The sequence below is a fragment of the Amblyomma maculatum genome, chromosome 10, assembly GCF_055883805.1.
Source record: "Amblyomma maculatum isolate TAMU_Amacu chromosome 10, ASM5588380v1, whole genome shotgun sequence".
Taxonomy (NCBI): Eukaryota; Metazoa; Arthropoda; class Arachnida; order Ixodida; family Ixodidae; genus Amblyomma; species Amblyomma maculatum.
In genome coordinates, this window is record NC_139353.1 from 125,951,431 (window position 1) to 125,963,122 (window position 11,692).

General features: G+C 45.8%; 1 pseudogene; it reads left to right on the forward strand.

Moving 5' to 3' along the window:
* Positions 1-332: 332 nt before the first annotated feature.
* Positions 333-11,052, forward strand: LOC146177414 (uncharacterized; annotated as a pseudogene).
* The last annotated feature ends 640 nt before the right edge of the window (positions 11,053-11,692 follow it).

Below are 11,692 nucleotides of genomic sequence, written 5' to 3' on the forward strand. Positions count from 1 at the left end.
TAATATGTTTTATGGAGAGCAATACAGGTTGGCAGCATATTCTCGATGGATGTGGAAGAGGTATTCTATTCTATCCCCCACCAAGAGCTGTTTACTTCTGCTCTTGAATGTATTGAAAATAAAAATGAAGTTGTAGCCTTTTAAAATGCCACTGGTATAGCCGTTGAAAGGTAGGTCGATCAGGTTTTTCAGGTAGCTTGTTATCCGGACAAGGCATCCTGCATGGTAATGCTTATTATATTGAAAATGCATCTTGAAACTTATTTGCTGAAGATGTCTCTCGATATTTTTTATTTATTGCACAGCTTTTCAGAGAAAGCACTGCAGCGGCGATGGAGTTTTACAGCAAACAGGAGGAATGTAACGAGCTCCATCAGTCACCTGCTACATCAAACTTTACGAGAAAGATGAACAAGTAGTCCGACACTCTGAATTCTCGCAGGCCAGAACATGTGCAGTATCACGAAACAAACCATATTGCTGTGAGCATTGTACCTCTTTCATAATAACTAGTGACCTGCTATCTGAAGTTGTCTTATGATTTCATTTCAGACGTTGAAGGAAATCATTGCCTGGCTTGATGAGAAGAACATATACGTCCAAGCACTTCCCATGCCCAGGCAGGCCTGATTTTTCACCAAAGCATTGAGGAATTAAAAAGTGTTTTATGTGCAGGTAAACAAACTGCACTCGGTCCTGACCGATTACATTATAAAATCCTCGCCAATTTATCCGAATGTTCAAAAGAAGCACTTTTGAAAATATTTAACAAAATATGTATTGGCGGAATAACGAAGGCGATAATTGTACAATTCCTAAAGCCAGGAAAACCAACGACATCGAAAAGCAGTTATAGGCCCATTGCCCTCACCATCTGCCCAGCCAAATCCTTTGAAAGCGTTCTCAACATCAGAATAATGTTTTCTCTTGAATCCCGTGAACTTTTAGCCATCAATCAATGTGGTTTTAGAAAAACATATTCAACAACAGACCATCTGGTTCGCCTCGAAAATAGTCAGAAAGGCTTTTATACGCAAGCAACACTGCCTCGCCGTTTTCTTTGACCTAGACAAAGCGTACGACACAACCTGGAGGTTTGGGATCCTACGTGACCTAGTAGACTTAGGGATCCGTGGGCGAATGCTGAAAGTTCTGAATGATTTTCTTGCCAAGCGCACATTTAAGGTGCGTCTAGGTACTGCACTGTCAAAAACCTTTACCCAAGAAAATGTTTTAATACCGTTTCACTGGCTAGTTGGTTCATGTTCATATGTATAGGGTCTTGCGTGGCCCCGGTTCTTTGCGACATCTTTTTAGCAAAGATGGACAAATCTTTAGTTAAATGTTTGCGTGCGGGCGGGGGGGGTTTACATGTTTTTAGGTAGTTTGACGATTTTTTAGTGCTTTTAAAAAAGCAGACTTCCATCACCTACCCCTCTACAGTAGCTGATGTTTAAATGTTTTTGACAAACATGGACTTGGGCTCTCTTTTACCCATGCACTACCCGACACTAACGTTTTACAGTTTTTAGACTTGAAACTAACCTTTCTTGAAAGACACGTTTGCTGGGGCTATTACCCAAGTGCTAAAAAAGATCTTTTGCCTTATGATTCTATGCATTCGAAAACTGAAAAGAGCAATAGCTTCGCATTGCTTAGAGTCTTCGCTCAGGAAATCGTGCCCGCATCAGTTGCAAACCAGCTTCCATAATCAGATGAGCCGGCTTTCGGCGGCTGGGTTCCCCTGCTCTGTGTTGGTTGCAGTTTGTGAGACCCTCCTTCAAAATATCAAGAGCGGAACACGAAGATGTACTGGAGAGGATAGACGGAGGACGCAGAAGCCGCTTGTTGTGCCTTACATGCACAAAACCTCGCACAACCTGAGGCCAACAGGCATGGCGTGAGTGTCGCTTTTTCGGCTGCCAACAAGTTTGGAAAGTTGTGCCCCCGAATTTGCAACCCAAGAAAAGAGGGTTGCCAGATAAAGCACGACTCTCCGTTTACAAAGTGTTCTGTTGGAGTGGTCTATGCTATTCCCTTGACGTGTGGAAAGTTGTACGTAGGCCAAACTGGCCGATGCATCAACGAGCGTTTGGGGGAACATGCACGAAATTTGTCAGATTTAAAAGACAAGTAAGCACATTTGGTTGCGCGCGTAATCAACTGCAACGAATGCGGTTCCAGGTTGGATGAGTCGAAGATTCTTGGAAAGAGTAAGGATAAAACGGCAGGTGTTAGTTTGGAGGCTTTCTACATTAAGAAGTTTGACAGCAGGTGTATCAGCATCCCCTCATTATCTCTTCTGGCCTCCGAAATTAGGTTTTTAGATTCTGTTATCCATTAACCGAGTTTTTCGTTCTTTTTTTTTCCTTGCGTTCTCGATGGTCGTTTGATGATTTCCCCTATCTTTCTCCCCATCCTTCTTTCCCTTTGGAAACGTCGCCTATATAAGATCAATCGTGGGTTTCAGTAAATTCAGTTGTGAGGAGCGCCTTTGTCCCGTCTTCTTTCTTGTGGTGTGTTTAGTTCGGGGCCGTTTTTCACAGTACAAGAAAATGTTGTTCCGCGGGGATGTATTTTCAGCACCACGCTCTTTATAGTTAAAATGACTTCCATTTCCAAAGTAAAACCAAAATCTATTATGTACTCGGTCTACGTCGACGATCTTCAAATAGCCTGCACCTCCTCAAACGTAGCAACATGTGAGACGCAAGTGCAGCTAACTATTATTAAGCTAAAGACATGGGCAGACAAAAATGGATTTCAGTTTTCTCCACCGAAAACAGCGGCAGTTATGTTTTCACTCAGGCGTGGAATACAAACCGACGCCACTGTGCACCTGAACGAGACCGAATTAGCATTTAAAAATGAGCACAAATTTCTGGGGATAACTTTTGATAGAAAACTCACATTTTGTCTCACATCAATACTCTTAAACTGAAAGCTACCAAATCTCTAAGTATACTCAAGGTCATTTCAAGAAAACACTCTGGGTCCGATCGAACATGCCTTTTGAGCATTTATCAGTCTGTTGTACTTCTTGTTTGGATTACGGTTGTGCAGTGTACGGGTCTGCAAGAGCGTCATACCTAAAACGACTGGACCCTGTGCACAACCTGGGTTTGCGTCTCGCATCTGGCGCTTAAACAGGCTATGTTGAAGCAAATGAACCCTCCCTCGAATACAGATGACCCATGCTTACAATTTGATATCTCCTCAAAATACGCTCATTACCGAAACATATATGCTACCCTCTTGTTACAAAGTGCCGCTCCAGAATGTTATTCAACAATAGACCCTTGCTACTCCGGTTCGAGGATAAATGTCATTAGCTGGGAATACTAAATTCCCTCCCTGATATTGAATCAGGGCACGATCCACTACCAGCATGGTACAGCCTCCCCCCCTCCCCATTGTTTGTGATTTCACATTGACTCAGTTTTGTAAACAGAAAACACCACATGAACATATTTTGCATAAATTCTTAGCTCTTAAAGAAAATACTCAAACTGCACACAGTTTTATTCAGATGGTTCCAAGACAATCAAGCATGTTGGAAGTGCAGTAGTGCAAGGAAAAGGGGGAAAAATAGTAAGACAACCTCAGTGTACGAGCATTTTTACCGCTGATTGTTATGCACTTGCTATGGCAGTAAGAAAAATAGCCAATGGAAACATCACAAACAGTATTATTTACAAAGACTCTCTGAATGTCTTCACAGCCCTTCACCACAAAAACGCAGCTGCTCCACTACTTGGAGACATCATACATAATATATCAGCAGCCTCTGATCAAGGACATAACATTTTTCTGAGTCCTGAATCACGTCGGCATTGGAGGCAATGAGAGAGCAGAGGTTTGCGCTGCCCATGACAAACAGGTTAAGAACATAACTATTCCATACAGAGACTGCATGGCGCTAGTGCGCTGTAAACTAAAGGAGAGATGGCAGTCGTCATGGTGTAGCTAGGTAAATAACAAACTGCAGTTGGTGAAGCGTATTTTAGGAGGATGGAAATCATGTTGTAATCAAGAACGTTTCATAGAAGTGATTTTATGCCGACTCCGCATTGGCCATACACACTTGACGCATAATTTTGTGTTGAGAAAAGAAAACAAACCATTGTGTCAAGAATGTGGCCAGGAACTCACCATAAACCATGTTTTATTGTCATGCACAGGACTCGAAACACAAAACAAAAAGTAATTTACTTGATTTTAATATGAGCACATTCCGTTCCACCAGCATTGATTTTAAGTGAAAATGACCTTGTTGATCTGTCATAGGTTTTTAGCTTTCTAAAGAAAGCAAATGTTTTAAAGAAACTGTAGAATGAACACATATACTATACTAAACTCAAGATACAAGGTCAGTTGTTGGGCGAGTTGGTGACGATGTTCCATATCTACAGCGCGATAAACGGGACAAGAGAACACAATAACGACAAACACAGCGCTGACTGAGAATTGATTTTTATTGCTTGTCCAGCCGGAATATATAATACCTCACCGGAAGGCAGAGATAGAAATCAAGACACACAGATCATGAGTACACACAAAATTCACACTACAACAGGGTCGCATTAACATTCGCATTCGAGATACGCTGTTTCTTTTTCTGATACTGCCACAGATGGTGCACTTATACAACTTTCCGAGAGCCTCGCTATCATTTGTGCTTCCACCACCTCTCTAGTCAACTGGTCATGATGGCTTCCTAATATCATACACTCATTGTACAAAGGTTGGCAGGCACTCCTATCGCCACCTTCGTCACCTTCCTTGCAGCTGCTGCAGTGCTTAGCCACGTGACCGGTAATAGGGACATGCGTAACGTTATAATAATGCTCTTTTAATCTTTCGTTTTAATCTTTCGTTTAATCTACTCAATGAACAATGGCTCTTTTTACGAGCTTTGAATGAGCAGAAGCATACGGAAGAATCGGTTTCAAAGCTCGTAAAAAGAGCCATTGTTCATTCAGTGTCTTACAATGCTGTAAAAAAGACATGTCAGCACAGGCTGGAACTTAGCTTCAAAAACCAAGTGTGCCGCCTCACACAGGCCGGTTACCCTTCTGACGTTCTGACTTCTGTGGCAGAGAAAGTACTGAAAAAAGTGAAAGCTGAGATGAAAGGCGAGAAAAGACCAGATAAAAAGAAGATGAAGTTTGCTGTGGTGTCATATATGCATCAGGTATCACATAACCTGACAAGGATTGGCAAGCATGCCGGAGTCGACGTTGTCTTTTCGGCTCCTAACTGACTCTCGAAACTGGTCAAAAAAGTTAATTCGGCTAACGATGAAACAGGCGGCTGCAGAAAAAGACACGCCAAAAAATTTGTGAAGTGCCAGGAAGGTGTAATATTCCCTGCCGCTATCATGTGGGAAGAGTTACATCGGCCAGACTGGCCGATGTCTTAACGAAAGATTAAAAGAACATTATTATAACGTTACGCATGTCCCTATTACCGGTCACGTGGCTAAGCACTGCAGCATCTGCAAGGAAGGTGACGAAGGTGGCGATAGGCGTGCCTGCCAACCTTTGTGCAATGAGTGTATGATATTAGGAAGCCATCATGACCAGTTGACTAGAGAGGTGGTGGAAGCACAAATGATAGCTAGGCTCTCAGAAAGTTGTATATGTGCACCATCTGTTGCATTATCAAAAAAAGAAACAGCGTATCTCGAATGCGAATGTTAATGCGACCCTGTTGTAGTGTGAATTTTATGTGTACTCATGATCTGTGTGTCTTGATTTCTATCTCTGCCTTCCGGTGAGGTATTATATATACAGGCTGGACAAGCAATAAAAATCAGTTGTCAGTCAGCGCTGTGTTTGTCGTTATTGTGTTCTCTTGTCCCGTTTATCGCGCTGTAGATATGGAAATCAAGATACAACCTTGTGCCTGGTGCATGACAGCCTGAGCCGCTTATGCGTCACTAAACGCAATACAATACAATACAATACAATTTATGACCAAGCCAACATATTGCCGCGAGACCTTCAAAACAGTATTTGTTGTATTTTAACAGCCGCCGGCATACAGGCTTATCACTCTGATTCTGGACCGCGTATCAGTTCCGTAATCTTTGTTTGTTAATGCTCAATGTCGCGAGTCACACCTTTATCAGTTTTGTTGTAGCGCAAGATGCACCGAGATCTGTCTCGAAGGTTCCGGCCCCTCGGGTGTCTTTCCACGATGTTCCAGCCCGTGCTGGTAGCTGTTTGCGACGTTATCTAGATTGTTCTCTGCAGGCTTTAAATTGAGCGTTGCCGAGTGTGACGGGCATTCTTTGTTCGACGATCGGCCAACACGTTAACTGCTATCGCCGCCGCCGAGTTGCTTAGTTCTTTTGCGGGCGCAAGTCAGCCCACTGAAGAGTTCATTTCCGTACCATCAAGCCTGTGTCTTCATTTGTGTCATCGAACCTTGTCACCACCACGTGACATCTGGTGGAGGTGCTTCCCTTGATCCTTCAAGCGAAGACCTCAGCCTTATTCCTGTCGCCTTGGAAGACCAACCTACAGGTCACCGAGCCAGCCGCCGACTCCAAGGCCTACAACCCGAACACGGTCTGCTGCCTGACCCCATTTGATCTCGAAAGGCATTGACGCTGACAATAGCCCAGCCTACAGCACCCGTTGGTTTTGTCCAGCCCCGTGAGCCCCCCTGCTTCCATGGACAACCGAATGAAGATGCGGGAGACTAGATGGACCTTTTCGATCGTGTGGCAGAATTCAACGGCTGGAACGACGCCGCGAAACTTAGGCAAGTCTACTTTTTTCTTCAAGGACATGCCCGAGTTTGGTTCGAAAATCATGAGGCAACTATGAAGGATTGGGAGACTTTAAAGGAAGCGTTTCTGATTGCCTTTTTAAGCGTCGTTCGACAGGAAAGAGCCCAGGCCCTCCTTCAGTCAAGACTTCAACTCCCTAACGAGCCTGTCCTGGCGTATGTTGAGGAGATGAAGCGCCTCTTTCGCCGCGCCGACCCTAATATGACCGAAGGTGAGCGAGTCAAACTTGTATTGCGAGGCGTTAAAGAGTCGCTCTTTGCGGGTCTTGTGCGAAATCCGCCAAGAACTGTGGCAGAATTTGAAACAGAAGCGTCTACTATCGAGAAGACGTTGTACAACCGGATGCGCCATTACGAGCGACCACTTCAACCGGACTGCTCAAGCCACCACCCCAACGCATCTACAAGCGGAGAGAACCTTCGGGACCTCATCCGGGAGATCGTGCGAGAGGAGCTCCGCCGACTGATGCCATCATCGCAACAACCGCAAGCGGCGACGCTCGCGGACGTCGTCCGTGAAGACGTCCAGCAGGCGCTGGGCGTTCCTCAAGCGACGGCTGCGACTGTTCCGGCACAAGAGGCGACAGCGATGAACTATACTGGTGCATTACGTCGCCCTCCGCCCCGACGTGATGACTTTCCGAGCCCTCGCCGCTCCCGTCCTGTTCCTGAAAACCGCCCCTTGGCCCCCGCCCGCCAAGCCTACCAACGGCCAATAAGCCCCAGGAAGTGCGACGCTTGGAGGATAGCGAAAAACTGGCCATTATGCTTCCACTGCAGTGAGGCCAGCCACATTATGCGCCACTGCCCGTACCGACGAATCGGTCTCCGCGGATTTGCAGTCGACGCTCTACGACCACGCCCAGGTGAACGACCGCAGAAATCGACAACTATCTGCGTAGCGGTGAGATCGCGCCACCAAGCCGTCGGTTCAGATCTCCATTGCCGTACCGGGCCCGCTTTGCGCCGCCAGGCCGTACCTATGATGAGAGTATGCGCGGAAGGTCCCCAAGCCCGCGCCGGGGAAACTAAACAGAGCAACCTTTGGAGGTGAGGTTGCTCAACGGCGAAACGACGAACATCCTCCGCCGCCGACGGCCACTAACGCGACGCAGCCATTTCACCGCCGCACCACACGACGTCATCGACGACAACACGACCAGAGTGAGAGCAGACACCGCCGCCCAGCGAAGTAACAACGGTATGCCCTGGCCATGACCTAAAGAAACGACGGAGCCGAGATCGGACACTAAGGCCCACGTGCAATGCGAGGACGCGAACAAACGACCTTGAAGTTGATATCGACGGTCGCAGAGTCACTTCCCTATAGACACCGGATCTGACTATTCAGTCATTAGTGGACCGTTAGCCTCTCAGCTCAGAAAAGTTACCACCGCTTGGGAGGGCCCGCTGATTCGCACCGCAGGTGGCAACCTGGGCCCGCTTGCACAAAACAATCTTAAGACTGTCTTAGCTAAGTCCAGACTTAACTGGAGTCTAAAGAATAGGCCACTAGCATGGCCGCTTAAGACTGGAGTCAAGACTGGGCTTCAGTCCTGACTTGAATAAGTCGCTTGTATGATTAGGACTCTAGTGATGTCTTGGTTAAGACACAAGGACGCCAGGTGTCTAAGTAGAGAAATTAGGGAAAGACAGGGATGCGCTGGCACTGTCCCTGCTGTAAGATGTACACATTCCGTCAATTTTGCGTTGTGTAAAATCCGTGCCATTGCTTTTTGCGGCTTAAGATTGTGTTACGAGGAAAAATGCCCCAAGTGGTTGCTGAGGCCGTTCTGGGAAGCCACTCTGGTGAACATGAACCCGAAGCGTTCGACGTTCGGAACACGAGCCGTCTTAAATAAGCTTGGTCTTTCTAAAGACACCATTTAAGTCTGGACTTAGCTCAGACTTTATCGTGCAAGCCGGCCCTGATTACTCCATCGGCACGATGCACTGCAAGAATAACCGTAAATGGGCGTACTTACCCCACCAGCTTTGTGGTCTTGCAGCAGTGCTCCCGCGACGTGATTTTAGGTATGGACTTCCAAATGAACATAGGGATATCATCGACCTGCGACCGAAGCTCATCAAGCTCTCTGCAGACAAAGCCATTCCTGCTACGACGACGTTGATGCAACACATCCCTCTAAACGTCGTCGATGAAGAATTGACCGTCCAGCCCCGATCAAGCATCGCAGTCTGCGTAGGTAGCGCAAACATCGAAACCGCTGAAGGCATCGTCGAAGGAAATATCCAATTGCTCTTAGAACGAGGTGTCGGCATCGCAAGAGGCATCACGAAATTCCGGAGAGGTCAAGTTCAGGTTCTGGTAACAAACTTCACCGAAGAATAATGGCATCTCAGCAAGGGCACGATGATCGCTTTTCTCGACGAATTAGCGGACCTCAAAGAAGTATTCGCCCTCCACGACCAAACGCTGGAAGACGCAGCGGACCTATTCCGTCACTCCACATTTAACATCAACCCGGCATTGACCCACAACAGGAAAGACCAGATACCTACGGGGAGTGCTTCTCATCGTCATCGAAGGTACGACAAACACCACTGGCCAAGCACCGCATAATAACGGACGAACACGCCCGACCTCGACGCCAAAGCCCTTATCGTGTATCGCCGCGAGAACGCCAGGCCATTCGCGATAAAGTTGAGGAAGTGCTGCGTGATTACGTAATCCAGCCATCGAACAGCCCCTGGGCGGCACCAGTCGTTTTGGTGAAGAAGAAAGACGGCACACTTCGCTTCTGCGTTGATTACCGCCGCTTGAATAGCATAACGAAGAAGGATGTCTACCCGCTTCGCCGCATCGAGGACACTCTCGACCGGCTCTGCAATGCAAGGTACTTCTCATCGATGGACCTGAAAAGCGGATATTGGCAAATTGAGTTCGACGAAAGAGATCGCGCGAAGACCGCATTCATGACACCGGACGGTCTTTTTGAGTTCAAGGTGATGCCATTTGGCCTCTGCTCCGCACCAGCCACATTTCAACGAGTAATGGACACAGTCCTGGCAGGCTTGAAGTGGCAAATTTGTTTGGTATATTTGGACGACATTGTTGTCTTCTCGTCAAACTTTGAAGACGACTACAGACAGTGCTGAAAATTATCAAGTCATCGGGCCCTCAAGAGTACCTTCCACAGTATAGTTGCACTTATTGAAAGTCCGCTCAAATCAGATTTCGCTATGTACTGATTGGAAAGTTTGGCCAGGATTCTATAAAGGTAAGTGTTTTTTCTAGCACTTGTTCTTCCACTGAGAGTTTTGTTTTCCTTTCAGAGGTTCTTCGGTATAGTGCGCCATGTAACTGGAGATGAAGGGCAGCCAACCGTGCAGCATTTTCTGTTTATATATCGGATGTTGTCGGTTGAACAACCTGGTGCGGCCACCAAAGCGGGCTTCAGTTGATGCAGACGGGCCAAAATTGCTCCTCAGGCTCCAAGGCCTCTTGGAGAAGCCAATGCCTTCTACATCTCAGGTGCAGTACCCTCTTTAAAGTTCGCTGCGAGATAGAAACGTGTGCCTCAATTCAAATCCAATCGCTTCTTAGTGAGGTTAGCTTCAGCTTTGCATGCTCCAGAAACGTTTTATAGAAATAATATGACAATAAATAGCCTCTCATGGATGTTCGCCTGTTGTTTGCTTTGTTTTAATGTTTTGCTTTTAGGCTTCCTGTAGAAAAAAATAGTTGCATTTCAGATTGACACCTTGACAGTGCTCCTTGATGACATTTTTTGTCGAGCCTGATGACTTCAACGAGCATGCTGCTAAACTTGGCGGTGGATTAGCGATAAAATATTGCATCCTTGACTGTTTTACTGGTTATATAGTTGAGAAGTTTTCAACCATGGCTTGCTGCAGTTATGTACAAACAATGAAGATCTTCAAGCGGGAGCCAAGCGCTTTGATACTCGCCAACTCAAGAGACTTCCTCCAGGTGACATCAAGCCGGTTGCTCGGCCTCTTGAAAGTTGTCGAGAGCCATGTAGAGGAATTGACTGTGAACGTAGTTGCATGTACAGATGTGAATAAATGCATTATTGAGAAAGTTCTCATTGCCAACCGCACTGTCTCGGTTGGTGTTGGATGCGCATCACATTATGTGAGCACCACAGCAGAGGTGGTGCACGTTTTCTTGAGGTAAGATTGCACGTTTTTACACGAGAAAACAACAAACAGGTGCGGGCAACAAAGCGGTCTGCATGCCCAGCAGGCAGTGGCAGGAAGCCTACGTAGTAGGAGCCCCTCTAAGAGTTTTGAACATGCGAGCGTCGCTGCCACCTTAATTTTGTTTTCTGTCCTGAACGCATGATTGATGTGTCTGAGGACCATGTGTTTTCTGCATTTGCTGATGCGAATCTTGCATATCTTCATAATATTTCTGTATGATTACATTCGCATTTTTTATTTCATGGCTTATGTATGCATAATAAATTTTGTGTGTTCTACAGAGATTTGTATGGCATCTTATTTAGACTTCTTTGTAGGAACCATAGGCCTTTGTTATTACATGTTGTTCCTTAGTGTCAAATATATTTTTCTTTTGCTATGAACATGTTGCCACATATTGAATAGAAGGTGGGTTTTTCTCAGTATATTTTATATTGACCGCATTATCAGTTATATTTTAAAGAATCATGCACACCTGTAACTCGATGTCGCATTGTATGCACGGTAACTCTTCTTTGTGCCTATAGCTTTTGCCAGCGTCATGTTTTACAGCGTCCTGCGCTTATGGCACCGCCCCCGGCTTCGTCGTCGTTGCAGCGTGATAAAGTAAATATATATATATATATATATATATATATATATATATATATATATATATATATATATATATATATATATATATATATATATATGGCTCATGCAGCCA